The sequence below is a fragment of the Rhinolophus sinicus genome, chromosome X (genome assembly GCF_036562045.2).
Source record: "Rhinolophus sinicus isolate RSC01 chromosome X, ASM3656204v1, whole genome shotgun sequence".
Taxonomy (NCBI): domain Eukaryota; kingdom Metazoa; phylum Chordata; class Mammalia; order Chiroptera; family Rhinolophidae; genus Rhinolophus; species Rhinolophus sinicus.
In genome coordinates this window covers 112,890,212-112,910,256 of record NC_133768.1, presented here as the reverse complement: position 1 = coordinate 112,910,256, position 20,045 = coordinate 112,890,212, and the positions used below count along the sequence as shown (strand labels likewise).

Sequence of the window (20,045 nt, the reverse complement as noted above, 5' to 3'; positions counted from 1 at the left end):
CCATTTATTGAAGAGGCTGTCCTTTCTCCATTGTATGTTTATGGCTTCCCTGTCGAAAATTTTCTGTCCATATTTATGTTGGTTTATTTATGGGTTCTCAATTCTATTTCATTGGTCTGTGTGTCTGTTTTTCTGCTAATACCATGCTGTTTTGATTATTGTAGCCCTGTAGTAGAAGCGGAAGTCAGGGAATGTGATACTGCCAGCATTATTGTTTTTTCTTAGGACATCTTTGGCAATTGGGGGTCTTTTGTGGTTCCATACAAATCTGATGATTTTTTGTTCTATTTCTTAAAAAAATGCCATTGGATTTTGATGGGGATTGCATTAAACCTGTATATTGCTTAGGGTAATATGGCCATTTTAACTATGTTGATTCTTCCAATCCATGAACGCAGAATGTCTTTCCAGTTCTTTGTGTCTTCTTCAGTTTCTTTTAAAAATGTCTTACAGTTTTCAGTATATAGGTCTTTCACATCCTTGGTTAAGTTTATTCCTAGGTATTTTATTCATTTTGTTGCAATTGCAAAAATATTTTTTTCTTTTTCTGGGATTTCATTATTAGTATATAGGAATGCAATGGACTTTTGTACATTGATTTTGTAGCCGGCAACTTTCCTGTGTTCATTTATTGTTTCTAATAGCTTTTTGTTGGAGTCTTTAGGGTTTTCTATATATAACATCAAGTCATCTGCAAAAAGTGACAATTTAACTTCTTCATTCCCAATTTGGATGCCTTTCATTTCTTTCTTTTGCCTGATTGCTCTGGCTAGGTCTTCCAAAACTATATTGAAAAGCAGGGGTGATAGGGGACAGCCCTGTCAAGTTTCAGAACGTAGAGCAAAGGGCTTCAGTTTTTCACCATTAAGTATATTAGCTGAGGGTTTGTCATATATGGCCTTTATTACAATAAGGTATTTTCCTTCTATACCCATTGTATTAAATGTTTTAACCATAAAGGGATGTTGTATCTTGTCAAATGCTTTTTCTGCATCTATTGCTATAATCGTATGATTATTGTCCTTTAGTTTGTTTATGTGATGTATCACATTGATCGATTTGCATATGTCGAGCAATCCTTTCGCCCTGGGATGAACCCCACTTGGCCGTGATGTACAATCTTTTTAATGCATTGTTGCATTCGATTTTCTAGAATTTTGTTTAGGATTTTTGCCTCTGTATTCACCAGAGATATTAGTCTGTAATTTTGTTTGTGTGTGTGTTATCCTTACCAGGTTTTGGTATCAAGGTAAGGTTGGCCTCATAAAATGGGTTAGGTAGTATTGTCTCTTCTTCAATTTTTTGGAATAGTTTAAGTAGGACAGGTATTAGATCCTCTTTGAATGTTTGGTAGAATTCACTAGTGAAGCCATCTGGACCTGGATTTTTGCTTTGGGAAGGTTTCGGATGACTGATTAATTTCCTTACTGATTATCGGTCTATTTAGATTTCCCAGTTCTTCATGATTTAGCCTAGGAAGGCTATATATTTCTAAGAACTTGTCCATTTCTTCTAAGTTATTGAATACTATGAATCTTTCATAGTATTCTTGGATGATCCTTTATATTTTTGCGACATCCGTGGTAATTTGTCCTCCTCCATTTTTCATTTTGTTGATTTGTGTCTTTTCTCTTTTTATCTTAGTGAGTCTAGCCAAGGGTTTGTCAATTTTATTAATCTTTTCAAAGAACCAGCTCCTTTGTTGCATTAATTTTTTCTATCATCTTTTTGTTCTCTATTTCATTTAGCCCTGCTCTGATTTTTATTACTTCCTTCTGATGACTTTGGGTTCCATTTGTTCTTCTTTTTCTAGTTCTTTAAGATATAACATGAGGTAATTTTTCTGGGATTTTTCTTCTTTCTTGAGTTAGGCCTGTAATGACATAAATTTCCCTCTTAAAAGTGCTTTCGCTGCATCCCAAAAATTTTGGTAGGATGTATTTTCATTCTTATTTTTTCTATGTATCTTTTAATCTCTCTTCTTATTTCTTCTTTGACCTAGTTGTTCTTTAAAAGTATGTTGTTTAAGCTCCACATATTTGTGGTTTTTCCTGCTTTCTTTTTCTAGTTGATATCCAATTTCAAAGCCTTGTGATCATAGAATATGCTTGGTATGATTTCAATCTCCTTAAATTTGCTGAGGCTAGTTTTATGTCCCAATATATCGTCTATGCTTGAAAACGTCCATGTACACTAGACAAGAATGCATAGTCTGATGTTCTATGATGAAGTGCTCTATAAATGTCAATTATGTCCATTTTATCTAATGTGTCACTTAGGGTTGATATTTCGTTATTTATTTTCTCTTTGGATGAGCTATCCATAGCTGTCAATGATGTATTTAGGTCCCCTACTATAGTTGTGTTTTGGTCAATTTCTCCCTTTAGTTCTGTTACTAGTTTCTCATATATTTCGGTGCTCCCTGATTGGGGGCATCAATATTGATGACTGTTATGTCTGCTTGTTGTATAGTCCCCTTTATCATTATGAAATGTCCATGTTTGTCTCTTGGTGCCTTTTTTTCCCTGAAGTCTGTTTTATCTGATATCAGTATAGCTATGCCTGCTTTTCTCTGAATACCATTTGCTTGGAGTGTCAGTTTCCACCATTTTACTTTGAGTCTATGTTTATCCTTGTAGCCAAGGTGTGTCTCTTGGAGGCAGCATATGGTTGGATTTAGTTTTTTGATCCAATCTTCTACTTTGTGCCTTTTTATTGGTGAATTCAGCCCATGTATATTTAGGGTAATTATTGATATATAAGGATTTCCTATCATTCTATCTCTGGTTTTCTGGTAGGACATTTTTTTCTTTGCCTTTTTGTTGCTATTATTTCATTTTGGTGGTATTCTGTGATTTTTCCCTCTGTTTCTTCTCCTCCTCCTCCTCCTCCTCCTCCTCCTCCTCCTCCTCCTTCTTCTTCTTCTTCTTCTTCTTCTTCTTCAAGATTTTATTGGGGAAGGGGAATAGGACTTTATTGGGGAACAGTGTGTATTTCTGGGACTTTTCCAAGTCAACTTGTTGTCCTTTCAGTCTTAGTTGTGGAGGGCGCAGCTCAGCTCCAGGTCCAGTTGCTGTTGTTAGTTGCAGGGGGTGCAGCCCACCATCCCTTGCGGGAGACAAACCAGCAACCTTGTGGTTGAGAGACCATTGCTCCAACCAACTGAGACATCTGGCCTCCCGGGAGCTGAGCAGCACCTCATTTACTTCATTCTAGTTGCGGAGGGCGCTGCTCGCTGGCCCACGTGGAAGTCGAACCAGCAGCCCAGCAGCCCAGAGCTTGCGCTCTAACCAACTGAGCCTACCGTCCACCCTTTTATTTTATTTTTTGAGTTGTATGAGTTCTTTATATATTTTGGATATATATAGGCAGACAATTTTCAACAAAGGAGCCAAAAATATACAATAGAGAAAAAGAAGCCTCTTCAATAAATGGTACTGGGAAAATTGGAAAGCCACATAGAAAAGAACAAAACTAGACTGCTATCTGTCACCATATACTAAAGTTAACTCAAAATGGATCAAAGAACTAAATATAAAACTTTAAATGATAAATTGCATAGAAGGAGGAATAGTTACTAAACTTATGTACCTTGGATTTAGAGAGAATTTTATGAATTTGACCTCAAAGATAAGGGAAGTAAAAGCAAAAGTTAATGAATGGGACTATATTGAACTAAAAAACTTCTGCACAGCAAAATAAAACATCAAAAAAACAAAGAGGCAGCCAACTGAATGGGTGAAGATATTTGTAAAATTATTTAACGTAATTTATAAAAGAAAAACAAAGGTAGTTCCCACTTATTTTTTTTGTTTAAGATTTAAATAAGATTTGAATGTTTTAAGCTAGGATAGGACTTTGTTGGCCCATGAACTAAATTTGGGCCACAGATATGTTTCTGTTTGCCAAAAAAAATATTGGGCCACAGAATGTTTCAAAACCCATTTTAAAACCATATTTACAGATTGTAAAGGTTCAGATGTCTCCACCATGTTTCAATCAAATCTTTCTGGATTGGATCTGATGATCTATATTTTAAACAATTTTTAAGGCATTTTTATGTACACCAAAGTTTGAGAACCACAAATCTAGTAGACACTCTCAAAAGGGAAATGAAATCCCCTAGCCTGGCCACACACTGGCAAGAATTTGAAAGACCTAGCATCAGTGTTAGTTAATTAGACATATGGATCCCTCATAGGACAATGAGCTGTGGGGAACAGTGTTTTTCAAGTCTACCTACTACTCATAGTATGGTCTCCTAGGAGATGGAAGCACACCCTCTTTTCTGTGTCTAACAGGTGTCATGGATATAGGCATAGCAAAAGGCAAAAGCAAGACTGATTTCCTAAGGATGGCTGCTGATAGAAGACTCAAATGAGACCAGAAAGACCACAGGGAGTTTCCCATTATATGGGTATGTGCATAAAATAGACCATCTAGAATCCAGGCATAACTGTTTTCTGGGCTATTGTTTTGCCGTCTATTAACTGTCCTTGTTCATACTTCTTCCCCTGCCCCTTGTGAAATCTAATTCTGCCTATATTCTGACTGATGACCACTCATAATATCAAAGGCTTTCTTTCTTTCTTTCTTTCTTTCTTTCTTTCTTTCTTTCTTTCTTTCTTTCTTTCTTTCTTTTCTTTCTTCCTTCCTTCCTTTCTTTCTTTCTTTCTTTTTACAGAGAGATAGAGTTATTGACAACTGTCTTATTTCTGTTACCACCAGTGCTAGTTCATTAGTTCATCCTTTATTATTGTTGTCATTACTATCCAACCCACAAAGTGGACTGCTGATCTTTTAACTAAACTATCGTTATCCTGCCTTCACATTGCTATGATAGTGAAAATTCTCAAACACAGACCTGAAAATTTCACTCTTCGGCTGATAAAAATCCAATGATCCTATGAATCCTCCAGCATGAAATCCAAATTCTCCCTATAACATGGCACATGAATTATTTTCTATTTTTCTTTATCTTTAACACTCATCATAATGTTTAGTAGACAACAGCCACACTCAAATAGAATATGATTTATGCAGGAAGGAAGTAGTGTGTGTGTGTGTGTGTGTGTGTGGTGTCACTGTTCAAAGAAAACTATAAATGACGGTCCACTGATGAGTTTTCCTAAGACATTTTTCATAAAGTCACATATTCTAAAATACCTTTAGCTTTTTTACCTGACAGGATATTAACCAGACTGGCACAGCTTGCTTTTCTGCCACCTGTTCAATTTTCCTGGTAATTAAACTCTGTTCTGTGATTCCACAATCTGATTTTGATCACACACAGCAAGTCAGAAGCAAGGGTAACCTGGATATCTCACAGTTGGGGAACTTAAGGCAAAGAAAGAGACACAGCATCCCAATTCTGACTCTGACTCTGATCCATATTTTCCCAGACTCTTTGGGTACATCACTTTCCCTCCTTTACTCCCCTTGCAGTTCTGCTATGGAAGAGTCAAAATCTAAGCTAATGGAACTCATCTCAGAGACCACAGTTACAATGGAAAACTAGGAAAAAGATGGAAATCTACCAACAACTCCATAGAAGGGGAAGTCAAACAAGAAAGTGGAATGGTCAAGTGACACTGTAGACAATGAGTTCTTGGGCCATCATTCATCTAAATGCTGCTGCATTGATGAGAAGCCTTGAGCCTTTGGTGAAAGCTCCTCAGAAAGTGAAAAGGAGGATGAGGATAACTGTGATGATGTACTATGTGCCTGGGGTCATCACAAGGACTGGCATCATGCCCTTCCTCCCAAGCTCCTAGCACTTCATCTACAAAACCTTAAGACCAATCTCAGCACTTTCCTTCCTTTATGAAGGGCTAAGTGCCACCTAGCCTCCTCCATCCCTGAATCAGACTGACTGCAATATGTTTCTGCTCAGGGATTAAACATGCAGTTTGACTCTCTTTTTATGTGTGTTGTCTCTCATTTGCCTGATGGAAAGGGTATCAGTGAAGGTAGGCAGGAAGAGAAACAAAGGGGGCGATACAGTACCTGGAAGCTCTGGTATTGCATGGCTACTATTTTATAACTCAGGGTCTCAGGCTCCCCAAGCTACATAGGCACACATTTCTTCTTTGGAGACCTAGATTGTGCTCCCATCTCTTCCTGGTCAGCCATTGTTATCACATCCCAAACCCTACTTTCCCCAGAGCTACCAATTTATTTATACTTGCTACCCACCATAGTCTATCCTCTAATGAGTGCCAATTTATTCTTCTGTGTCAAGAGCTTATTCATTTACCTGATATTTACCCATTCCACCCTATTCTTGCTTTCATGTTGGGTAGTGTCAATGTCACTGTAGATAAGGATGTATATTAACTGAACATTTTACGTCCATTCTTATTTGGCAAATGTCACCAATGGTCATACCATGAAACTAGTAATCATCAATACTGTTCTACCTCCAAGTTTTATGATTAGAGATCTTACTTTCTGATCCCAAACTCCTATCATTTTATTTCTGTCTCCTCTTCATATCCAAAACTATTCTGTGACTTCATGGAGACTTCTAGTTCCCCAAATTTGTGCTTATCTCCCAATCTATCAACCTCCTGTGTTTAACTCATTTTCCACCCAAACTTATGACTTTCACTTCAGCAGCATTCTTGCCAGTGTTCTCACTTTGTTCACATTTTGCATAGCATCTCTTACCAATTTTTAAGCATAATACAAGGCTTAAAAATACTGAAGTGAAGTGTTTGTGAACTTGGGGAAATGTGATATCAAAGAAGAATCATGAGAGTATTATGAGAATAGAATAAATAATATCTTGAATTTATTGAGTGGTTCATATGTGTCTAGCACTGTCCTCAGAACTTTATGTATATTAACCCATTTTGGGAATAAGTTCTGGGAAAGACTCAGCCTCCGTCTCTTGAAATATTTCTTTTGCTCCATTTTCTTCTGCCTATCCCTCTGAGACTCCAATTTAAAATCATTTTAGACATTCTTCTGTTTTTTACTTATCATCAATATTTTCCATCTCTTTTCAATGTCATTTGGATTGTTTATTCCTGCCAGTCTTCTAGTTCACAAATGTTATTTCAGATATATCTAATAAACTGTCAAACCCATATACTCAATTTGGTTTTTGTACTTTTCATTTCTAGAAATTCAATTTAGTACTTTTCCCAATTGTTTTGTCCTCTATTATCATTTCAATCTCCCTGCTTAAAATTTCTGGCTTGGCTTTTATTTCGTTGTACATACCATGTTTCCCCAAAAATAAGATTTAGCTGGACAATCAGCTCTAATGCATCTTTTGGAGCAAAAATTAATATAAGACCTGGTCTTATTTTACTATAATATAAGACCGGGTCTTTATAATATAATATAATTATATGATATGATACTGGGTCTTATATTAATTTTTGCTCCAAAAGACTCATTAGAGCTGATGGTCCGGCTAGGTCATATTTTTGGGGAAACACAATACTAAGCATAATTGTTTTACAGCCTGTGTCTGATAGTTTCAGCATTTACAGTCCCTGTGGATTTGCTTCTGTTAACTTTCTCTCCTGGTTTTTGCTCATAGTTTCTTGCTTCCTTGTGTGTCTGTTTTTTCCTTCATTTTATGCTAGACTTTGTCCTTGAAAAATTATGTATAGAAATGTGAGGCCTAAGATGATGGTATATTCCTGCAAAGAACATTTTTTTCTATAGCTTTCTTAGGTCATGAGAAATCTGGTATTATTTGAACCTAAATTAAGGCTTAGTGTTTTCTGGGCTTTCTGAATGAATTGGAGCAGAACTGTAGTCTGTCAGAGCTCTAGTTTCATTCACATTTACCCTTGTTAATGGGTTTCAGTCATTGTGAGTGGTTGGTACACTGAAATTTATCAGCATAACACAATGAAATAAACAAAATTACAGATAAACCTCTCAGCCATGACTTTAGAATAGGCAAATGTTCCCCCCCTCAGGGCAAAGTCAGTCCCAAGTGCTGGATTGAACACTAGATTCTTATTTTCTTATGGATCTTTGTCTTACAATGTTTTATTATTTTGTTGCGTTTCTTAATTTAAAAAAATAAAATTTTTTGTTGCTTTTTTAGGTTTCTTCCAGTTCCAACCCAGGGAAGTTTGGTCTAAATTCCCTGTCTTTCCTTCTGTGTTAACTCATTTAATACTAACAATAACTCTGTGATATAGATATTATTGTTATCCCCATAGAACACCTTAGGAATTGAGATACAGAGTGATTATTTTAACTTAAACCACACAGATAATAAGTAAAAATGGGAATTGAAACCAAATAGTTTGGCTCAACAGTCTGTAGACCTTAATATCTACTCTGTATATGAACTACCTTGCAATTAATCCCTGTGGAAGAACAGAAATTGTTCTATCTCTGGGATTACAGTTCTAGTATAACACAAGTGTTAGAAGCTACAGAGGTTACAATCAAAACACTTTTTAAAAGTGAAGTTTCTGGAATGCCTCCAAGCATTGTTTTGGGGCATAGAAAAGGAATTTTGTGATAAGAATCTCCTTTTCCAATATGGGATCCTTTCATTTCTTCAGAAAGTTTCCATATGCATGATATGCTTGGAAATGGGGAACTAACTTAGGGGCCTTCTTTGAACAGAAAAATACTGTCTCTCTCGGCTGAATCTACGACTTTGCTAATATAAGATTAAGTGATATTTTTTTAAATTTTTTTTTATTAAATTTATTGGGGTGACAATTGTTAGTAAAATTACATAGATTTCAGGTGTACAATTCTGTATTACATCATCTATAAATCCCATTGTGTGTTCATCACCCAGAGTCAGTTCTCCTTCCATCACCATATATTCGATCTCCCTTACCCTCATCTCCCACCCCCCACCCCCACCCCCCTTACCCTCTGGCAACCACTAAACTATTGTCTGTGTCTATGAGTTTCTGTTTCTCATTTGTTTGTCTTGTTCTTTTGTTGTTTTTGGTTTATATACCACATATCAGTGAAATTACATGGTTCTCTGCTTTTTCTGTCTGACTTATTTCGCTCAGCATTACTCTCTCAAGATCCATCCATGTTGTCACAAATGTTCCTATATCATCTTTTCTTACAGCCGAATAGTATTCCATTGTGTATATATACCACAACTTCTTTATCCATTCATCTATCAAAGGACATTTTGGTTGTTTCCATTTCTTGGCCACTGTAAACAAAGCTGCAATAACATTTAAAATAAAGCAATTATTTTCTCTTTTAAAGATACTAATGACATCAAAATATCATACTTATTTTTTTTTAAAGCCACTTTTTAGTGAAGAATCTGCATCATTCAAAAATGTACACAAATTTTAAGTGTACATCTCACTGGTTTTCAGAGTTAAGCCACCCGTGTAACGAGCAAAAAGACAAACAGATCAAGAAGTTCTCCTTTGCTCCTTCCAAAGTCATTGCCCCGCCCCAAAGTTAACCATTACTGGGATTTTAGCATCGTAGATTAGTTTTCTTATTTTAGAACTTTATATAAATGGAGTTATTCAGTAGGTATTCTTTCTAAGTATGGCTTCTTTCACTCAGCATTATCTTTGTGATACTTAATGTTGGGTGTAGCAAAACTTCATTCTTGAATTTTATTCCATGGCAGAAATATACCACAATTTATTTATTTATGATGCTCTTGATGAACGTTTGGATTCTTTCCAGTTTTTGGCTACTATGAGCAGTGGTGCTATAACTATTTTTGTGCATGCCTTTTTGTGAAGTATGTAAACATTTATGTTGGGTATATACCTAACACTGGAATCATTGGGTCATAGGATCATGTAGTCAGATTTATTGGGTATTGCTAAACATTTTTCCATGGTGTTTGTATCAAATTATATTATTACTAGAAGTGTATGATGATTTTTGTTGCTTCACATCATTTGGTAGTCTGTCTTTTTCATTTTACCTATTCTGATGGGTATGAAGTTTGAGCACTTTTTCAAATATTTTGGTCATTTAGATATCCTTTTTTTGTGAAGTGTGTATTTAAGTTTCTACCCATTTTTCTATTGAGTTTGTCTTTTTCTGACTGATTTGGAGGTGTTCTTAATATGTTCTCTGTTTAAGTGCTTTGTTTGATATGCATACCCCAAATATCCTCTTTCACTCTTTGGCTTTCATTTTACTCTACTAGTGGTATCTTTTTATATAAAAGTTATTCATTTGAATGTAGCCAACTTCTAATTATTTCCCTTTATGATTAGTACCTTTTGTATCTTGCATAAGGAAGTTTTGCCCACCAACATCATGAAAATATTCTTGCAAATTTTGTTCTAGAGCTTTATTGGTTTAGCACGCACATTTAGGTGTTACCTCAGTTTTCTGATGACACTCAAGAGAATTTTCATTTGTGTTTTATCCAGCTTTCCTGTTGGCTTCATCAGAAGCATAGTCTGCTGAAAGTAAGTCCACCTTAGCCCAACACAACAAAGGTTTCATAAATGCCATTATCCATTTTTTAAAAAGTTCTGTAATGTTGGAAATTTTACATTGTTCCTTGAACTTGTTTATTTAGATTTTTTCATTCTACTTTCTCTATAGGTATCCTATGTAATAGAGGATTCCTGTGCAATATACTTTTAGATTTAAGTGTCTATTGAACACCATGCAATATTTTCCTTAAATGAAATGGGCACATAACTTTTTAAAAATTTAATTTCCTGTGATCAATGGTTTCTAGTTCTCTATGCGTAAGTCTCTAATTCAATGGTTCTCACTTTTTTTCTGCATGTTGAATCACCCAGAGAGCTTTAAAGGTTGCTTATGTATAGGTCCTACCCCTAGAGAGTCTTTCTTAATTAGTTTTGGGTGAAGCATTGGCATTAAGATATTTTAAAATCTCTCCAAGCAGTTATGATGTGCAGCCACTCTTGGCAACTATTGCTCTAAATGTTAATTTTAAAAAAAGCCTCTGGATTGAGTAACCATTGCAAATTTACTAATACAGAATTGATCACAATAAATTAAATACACTGTAAATTTTGATGAGGGTTCACAGACATCAACATTTCAAGTCATACCTTTGTTTTTCTCTTTAAAGGTTTTCATAGTTCATGATAATGCATCAATATGGATAAGAGGTATATCTTTCAAGATGGGTAAGATATGTCCCTCTCCTCCCTGTTTTTTAAATGGTTCATAGGGCATTTGTGAAAGGGGAGGTCCTAAAGAAGTAGCCTCAACCAAAGGCACATTCTCAGGCAGATCAATGTTAGGGAAGAACACAAACATAACTCCAGGATCTAGAACTTGATTGTCTTGAAGCTGTCCTTTCTACATACCTCTCGGAAATCTTCTTGTGTCCCCTAATTTAGGTAAAGTTCTTCCACTTTGAAAACCACTGTTTTGTAGTGTCCTAGATAATGTTTCTTTTCCCCTCCTAATTAATTCCTCACCTTTCTCTACCCTGCCCTCTGCCTTTGGAGGCTGATCTGAAATGGACGATGCCATCAGCCTTTCTTGCTCTCTGGCTTCTCATTAGGCTTCTTCAAGGAATTAGGGAGAACAGTGAAATCACGATGTTTATTTTCCAGGTTCTCTTTTAGCAGGGTTTTCTAGGGAAGGCTGACTCTCTTGATTCAAGGTCACAGTTCCTCTTAGGTGGCTCTTGCTCTGTGACTTTCAGTGTTTGGTCGTTACTTTCCTCTCGTCCTGTTGGCCCAAGAGCAGATAACAGCTGCAGGGGATTTCACTATTCTTTGTGATGTCCCTACACCATTTGAAAACAGTCTCTCTATTGAGTCCTCCTTAAATTATTTTACCTTGAGTGTGCTTTGCTGATACATATAGGAACAGAGGATCCCTTCTATGACTAAGTGGCTTCCACAGAGATTGACTGGGATCAGAGATGTTACTGAACAGTTCTTCTAGTGAGAGCACAATAGCTATTTCTGAACCAAACCTCAACAGATAAACTTGGTGTTATGGCTCGTCAATACACAGATCCAGAGAATGACTGCTTCAGCTGACATCATTCAAAATGAATACAATGAGAACGTGGATAGTCCATTCTGGATCATTTCCTGCCCACATCTTTATGCTTGGCAAAGGAGGGATAATTTGACAGACAAACACCAAAGGAGGAATGTCAAACATACAGTACGTACATTCTTCCATCACTTTCTCTCATTTACCCCTTATTTATATACAATTATGTCTTTTGTTGTTTGCAAATTGTTTCTTAGATGTCAGTATCCTCTTCTTAGCTAGATTTTAAGTTTCATGGATATATAAACCAAAGACTTACATTTTTGAGCTGAGTTGCCGCTGAGTTCCCGGATGGCTCCGTTGGTTGGAGCTCGGGCTCTCAGCCACCAGGTTGTCGGGTTCCACTCCCAGTGACTGGACCTGTAGCTGAGCTGTGCCCTCCACAACTAAGATTGAAAGGACAACAACTTGACTTGGGTGGAGCTGATGAGTCCTGGGAAAATCACACCACTGTTCCCCAATAAAAAAGTCCTGGAAATACTGTTCCCCAATAAAGTCCAGTTCCCTTTAAATAGTGGTTTAAAAAATACATATAGTGGTTTAAATTTTTGATGACATATAAAGAATGGTTCCTTTAAAAATGAAACAGAATAAAAAGAATCTTGAGAAGACAGGAGGGAAGCTATCTGCAAGCCGCGATTCTACCCCCCGCCCCAAGAAGGTAACTTAGACGGTTCGTGGGGATGGTCAGATTCTATTTGGATCCCTAATTTTGGGTTCATAGCCAAGTCTCTTGATGAAGGCCTGAAAGGGAAGAATGATGAATCATTTGAATGGAGCTCAGAATGTGAAAGGGCTTTTTGGGAACTCAAGTGACAGCTGACTCAAGTCCCAGCCTTGGGTCTCCTGGATTTAACAAAGACTTGATTTCTATTGTATGTACATGAGAGACAGGAAATAGCACTTGGGGTCTTAATTCTGAAGCTTAGACTTCTGACCTGGGTAATTGCTTATTTTTCTAAACAATTAGATCAGACAGCCAAAGGATGGCCTCCTAGCCTTAGAGTGGTTGCTACTACAGTCACTCTCTTCGAAGAGAGAGAAAATTTGACTTTTGGACAACCTGTAACCATCTGGACCTCACACCAGGTTCAATCTCTGATAAACTCCAAGGGGACAGAATGGTTGTCGCCTGGGAGATCAATCCAGGCCATGCTCCTAAACAACCCAGTTGTCACCATAAAAACATGCCACATTTTAAACGCAGCCACTCTATTCCAAATTGAGCTGGGGGATCTGGAACATAACTGCATAGAAAATACAAATACAACATCATCTGGGCAGACCTAGAAAGTGAACCCCTCCCAAATATGGAAGAAGAATGGTTTGCCAAACTAAACAGATGAAAGACTAGCAACTGTCACCCTAAATGAAATGATAGAAGTAGAGGCCCTGCCCCCTGGGACCGCCACTCAAAAGGCTGAGTTAATAGCCCTCACTAGGCCCTAGAATTGGGAAAAGGAAAGACCCCGAACATCCCGGTATGCTTTTCTCCATTCCACATGCCCATGGGACCATCTGGAAGGAGAAAGGCATGTTAACTGCGGGGTGGGGGGGGGAGGTGTGGGACAGGTTAGACATGGCCTTATCATACTCAAACTCTTACAAGCTGTTCAGCTTCCCCAACAGGTCACTGTTAGCCACTGTAAGGGACACCAAAAGAGAAATGCTAAAGTAATAAAAGGAAATAATAAGGTGGTCAAAAGAGCTGCTCAAAACCAAGTTATTCAGTAATTGCCCCTTGTAGCTGGAAAGCCTAACCCATCAAATTATTCCCCAATACATACAGAGGTGGAATTCAATAAGGTAGAAAGATGGGGCTTCAAATGGGACCCTATCAGTTGTGGGTGGCTAACCAACCAATATGGGCAACACTTCTTTGCTAAAGCTACAGCTCTATATGCAATCAGGGAGGCCCACCAAGACCCCATTAGGGGAAGGAAGCTTTATGTAATTGGCTAATACACACCATGGCAATTGCAGGTTTATGAGCTCTAATTGACCAGGTTATAAAAGCTTGCCCAACCTATAATGCCAATAGCCCAACACTTGGCCCCCACAATTTCAGGGATGAGGCACAATCAAATGAGGGGAACAGAACCTGGGGATGACTGGCAAGTGAACTTCACTGTCATGCCTAGAGCACCAGGTAACTTCAGATACCTCCTAGCACTAGTTGACACCTCTCTGGTTGTGTAGAAGCCTTCCTCACCAGGAATGAGACACCAATAGAAGTGACAAAGGCCCTATTGAAGGAAATGATTCCTAGGTTTGGGCTCCCAAAATCTTTACAGAGTGACAGTGGCCCAGCATTTCTCTCTCAGATTACAAAAGGTGTTACCAAAGCCTCAAGAGTCAAATGGGTATTGCACTCAGCTTGGAGATTTCAACCATCAGGGAAGGTGGAAAGGGTTAATCAGACCCTTCAGAGAACTTTATCCAATTAATGCCAGGAAACACAAAAGTATTGGGTAAGGCTCCTTCCAGTAGCCTTACTGTGTATATGCCTAGGTCCAAAAGAAAAGTTAAAATTGAGTGCATTCAAGTTAATGTATAGATTGCCAATTTCCTAGACCCTGGAACAGGGACCACTCAACCTCCATGAGCTAGAGCAAGTTAAATATGTCCTCCAAATAAAGGCCATGAAGGCCTTTATGGCCTATGGAAATCAGGTACTACCAGCTCCCACAGATGTAACCCTTCATCCCTTCCAACCTGGAGAAATGAAAGAGACCCTCTGTGGGGACAGAGCCAGGAGTGCAGTTTCCAGGCTCTTGGCCTCACGTGGAAAGGTGCTGGCTCAGATAGTAAATGGCTATCAGCTGTGATTGGATGGCCATCAGCTGTGGCTAGTTGACCGTCAACTGTAAGCAGTGAGCTATTGGCCACTAATATAACTGCCGTGGCTACGCTAACAGAAAATGGGGGCTAGCAAGAAGATGGTGGCTGGCAAGCGCCAACTGCAGTTAGCAGGGCAGAGTGAGGGTTGCGGATTACAGAGAGGTGGACAGCAGGTTGCGGATAGTGTGGCTCCTGCCTCCTGTGCCTCCAACCCAGCCGCCAGCGAGAATATAGTGGTGTGACTCCCCTACCTATGGCTCCGTGGGTGTTCCTTTTTGGCCTCACCATATCCTGCGTTCTTGTGTGGGGGGCGGGACTAGAGAACCGTATGACACTCCGCGTGACACATGGTGTAGTGAGCAGGTGCGGTGCCGGCCAAAGCTCTCCGGAGGACGGTGGAGCAGTTTGTGCGTATGAACACTCAGTCTCAGGAAGACCAGGAGGAGCAGCTGCTGGAGAGCTGGACCCCGTGGAGGGGTGGAAAGATGTGGACGGTTCCCCAATCAGCATACGCCGGAGAAAGCGAAGGTCCTTGCGGCCCTGTGGGCTGGGAAGTGCTTGCTGAGGCAGCCCGGATGCGGGACTTGTCCCAGGAGGAAACGCATGCTGAGTCCTCCATGGGAGATAGGTGTGAGGCGAAGGTCATCCCTCACCCCCAGGACAGCCCTGGTGAATGACCATGGACTATGGGGAATTGCCTTCCATCCCTAATTTGATGGACAGCTTGACTGTTTGTTTGGAAACGTACCAAGTGATCATTTCTCAGTGATCCTATTTTATCATTAGATTCATAACAGTAGAGGATATAAAGACAGCAGAGGTTCCACACTTAAATAGGCACCTTATGTACTCATTTTCTACTTGTTCTTTCCTGATAAAAGTTAAAAAAAAAAGAGCCCAACTGTCAGGGTTGGCCGGTGGCTCAGGTGGTTGGAGCTCTGTGCTCCTAATGTTGAGGTTGCTGGTTCGATTCCCACAGGGGCCAGTAAGCTGTGTGAGTTTGCACCAATTTATTATTGTTGCTCTCAGTAAACATTATTTCCATAATTTACCATTTACAGAATGCTTTCACAATCATGTCTCAGTGATCCTATTTTATCATTAGATTCACAACAGTAGAGGATATAAAGACAACAGAGATCACACACTTAAATATGTGCCCTATGTACTCATTATCTACTTGTTCTTTCATGATAAAAGTTAAAAAAAAAAGGGCCCAAGTATCTGAGCGGGCCGGTGGCTCAGTGGTTGGAGCTCCTGCTCCTAATACCGAGGTTGCAGGTTCGATTCCCACGCCGTTTGGAGTAGCTTATTGTTGCTCTCAGTAAACATATTTCCATAATAATTTACGTTTACAGAATGCTTTCACAATCATGTCTCAGTGATCCTATTTTATCATTAGATTCACAACAGCGGAGGATATAAAGACAACAGAGGTCGTACATTTAAATATGTGCCCTATGTACTCATTATCTACTTGTTCTTTCATGATAAAAGTTAAAAAAAAAAGGGCCCAGGTATCCGGGCGGGCCTGTGGCTCAAGTGGTTGGAGCTCGGGCTCCTAATGCCGAGGCCGCCGGTTCGATTCCCACAGGGCCAGTGAGCTGCGTGAGCTGCCGGGGAGCTGTGAGCTAGCGTGTGCTGCCACGAGAGTCCCAGCAGCCAGTGTGTGTCGCTGCGTATGCAGCTGAGCGGCTGCTGAGTGCTACCGTGCGCTAGCCATGAGTGGCCGGCAACCCGTGCGGCCGCAGCCATCATTGTGCTACTGTGTGTTTCCGGGGCTGCCGTGTGCTGCCCTGAGTGTGAGTGGCCGGCCGGCCGGCAGCCGGCCCAGTAAGCCATCTTGTGCAGGTGCTGGGCGGCTGCTGTGCTACCCTGGGCGGCCATTGGGCGGCGGCAGCGTGGGCAGCTCTGTGAGAGCAAATAGGCCAACTGGGCTCGTAATGGGCCAGGGAGAGCTTGTCCTACAACAACTAGACTGCAACAACTAGACTGAAACGAATGGCTTAAACTGAAAAACTGAACTGGAGGGAGGCAGGAATAAGGGGAGATAGAAGATAACTTTTGTTTGGGAGCAAGTTCAAAATGGCAGAGGAACTTGAGGAACTTTTGGAATTGGCTTTAAAGAATTACTTTCTCATCTTGGGGAACAAGTTCAAAATTGAGACTACCTTATGAGACTTAGAAATTTTTCTGTTTTTGAGAACAATTACAAAAGTGGATTAGAACATGATGGCATTGTTTAAATAGGGACATATGCTTACTTGTTACATTAAGTGAGGGGCTACTTAAATACCTTCAAGCAAATTAAACATCCTTGGGCAGTGAAAATAAAAAAAAAAACAACTTCAGCAGACCTGGATTTGCTAGACCTGCATACATATAGTGGTTTAAATTTTTGATGATATAAAGAATGGTTCCTTTAAAACCTAAACAATAAAAAGTATCTTGAGAGGGAATTTTAATACTTTTAAGGACATTTATTTATTTTTCAGAGGCTTTTTGCATAATGATGTATTTGATCATGTAATCTTTTACATAAAGCCAATTATTCTGGTCAAATGTTATGACAAAGCATTTGAAGTCAGTAAGAATTGTCATAAATGATTGAATTCAATCCCTTTCATACAAACAGATTGCTTTATAAGAGGATTTTTATTCAGATTGTTTAAAAACTATGTAAACAATGCAAACAATACAAAAATTAGAAAATATAACCTGTTTAGATAATTTAAAAAATGATAAAAGTCAGGTCCACATTACAGCTACATCAGAAAACATTGATTAGGATGAAAAACCATTAACTTTTATTTAAAACAAGAACACATGTGCCAGACATTAATCTTCCGAAACAAATGTTACTAAATGCAAAACTCCTTGCTCCTTCCAGTTTTTAACTTTTTAATTGGGGAAAAAGTACTCGATATAAAGAAATATAACATTGAATATAACATTGAAATGCTTAAAACTCAAAGAAAAGTGAAAATAAGGAAAAAACATAGTAGGAGAAAATTTCAGACTTCTAAAAACACTTTGAAGTCAAGTTCAATTTATATTAAGAAAACTCAACATTTATTGAATGTTTCCTAAGGGGCAGAAAATGTGTACAGGACAAGAGAAAGGATGTATTTCTCATCATCAATATAATTCTGTCTTCCAGCAGCTTACTATTGGGAAAGAGGTTCAGTGTGAGTATACTAACAGCAACAAAAATACATTAGCGAATGAAGAGAGAAAATCCCAGAGGGTTTAAAGATCACACCTGGAAGGATCTGGAAACCATCCTGAAGGTAGGTACTAAGTAAAACACTGAAGGGTCTGAGATTTTGGCTTACTTGCAAGTTAACATGTGAGCCTGTCTGAATGATATATATGTATACAATTGACTTTCGACCAATGTGGGGATTCGGGGTGCCGATCACCTGTGCAGCCAAAAATCCATGTATAACTGTTGACTCTCCTAGAAGTTTACCACTTATAGCCTCCTGTTAACTAGTAGCTTTACTGATAGCATAAACAGTCAATTAACACATATTTTATTTGTTACATGTATTATACACTGTATTACAATAAAGTAAGCTGGAGAAAATAAAATGCTGGGCGGCTGGTTGGCTCAGTGATTAGAGTGCGGTGCTCCTAACACCAAGTTCTCCAGTTTGATTCCCACATGGGCCAGTGAGCTGTGCCCTCCACAACTAGATTGAAAAAAAACAAACACAAAACAATGACTTGACATCCTGGAAAAACACTCTGTTCCCCAATATGACCCCTCCAAAAAAGAAAATGTTAAGAAAATCATAAGGAAGAGAAAATACATTTATGTATAATATATATTTATTGATACTACAGGTTTATATCACCTGTTTAGAGGAGGAATTGTCTGCCAATACCTACATCAATATTGTCTTATATGACACAAAACACTATATATGTTATAACTATTACAAACACTAGATATGAAAAATAAAAACAATTGTGAAAAAGAAATTCATATTTATTTACATGATACAAAACACTATATATGTTATAACTATTACAAACACTAGACATGAAAAGTAAAAACAATTGTGAAAAAGAAATTCATATTTATTTACAAGTATAGCAATTCATGAACCGATAACAAAAAAGCAGCAATATGATTGCTTAATGATTGCCTAGTGTAATTGATGCGATTGCTTCACGGTAGTAAGGAAATCTCTAAAAAAGTTTCCAATATATTTACTGAAAAAAAAATCTGCATATAGGTGGACATGCACAGTTCAAACCTGTGTTGTTTAAGGGTCAACTGTACTGAAAAAATATGGGAACCCTGTGTCAGAGACAAAGACCAGTTATAACTCTGATAAAAGCAGTAGCCAGAGCAATATCTGACATTGTTTTTTAAAGCCTGGATCTCCACACAGAAACATGATGACACACTGATGGTACCTGCACATGAAGTGGGGTGCATCACAGAAGTACTCAGGAATTAGGCAATGCTGGTCTTACCTAGACCTCCTGGTGACTTATCTGTTCTCCCCGCAAATGAGAAAAAGAGGCCTTATATTTATGCTGGAAGGAAAACAAATCTTCTCTAGGGAGGAGAAGGGGACATTACTTTCCTGGAATGGTTCCTGGAAAAAAGTAAATAAATAAAATAAACAAAGCTCTATACTATTTAATATAGTGGTCAGTAAAAGAAATTTCCCCCCGCTTTTCATAAAGGTTTGCCATGATGGGTGAGAACAGTATTTAACAGGAAGTTACGGAAGACAATCATACTCTCTGTGACAAATTTAGTCCATTGGGTGACATTTATGGGTATGATGCTCAAAATATGCCCAGTAAAATTTTATGATTTTTCCTGAGAGCCTCTGCCTCCATGTTACTACTATATTCTAAAGAATTAGTTTGTTAGAGATATGGAGTCATAAAGCAGCATGAAATTGTCAGAAAACTGCATGGTGACCTCGAACAATTACATTTAGTGGAAAAAATATTCAAGGTGAGAAGAGAAAGGATACAAGACTGAAGTGTCAAGGGTGTGGAGATTTCCTTACTAAAGAATAGAATTTTAAACCTGGTGATTTCTCTGGTTTCTTACAATTCTAACCATTCATGCTTAACTTTCCCAGGTAAATTCATTGTATTTGCCTACATTGAAAATGGTGACAACTTAGTTCACTTAGGTGTGGCTTGTCAGATCTTAATAAACAATCTCACACTTATCAATGTTT

At 38.4% G+C, this 20,045-nt stretch overlaps 1 long non-coding RNA gene across 1 annotated transcript; it reads right to left on the bottom strand.

Annotated features, from left to right (window-relative positions):
- Positions 1-17,465: 17,465 nt before the first annotated feature.
- Positions 17,466-19,438, bottom strand: LOC141569648 (uncharacterized). Its single transcript, XR_012493361.1, has 2 exons — positions 19,318-19,438; positions 17,466-18,524 (listed from the first exon to the last, which is right to left on the bottom strand). It is a non-coding gene; the product is annotated as an uncharacterized LOC141569648 (long non-coding RNA).
- Positions 19,439-20,045: the final 607 nt, after the last annotated feature.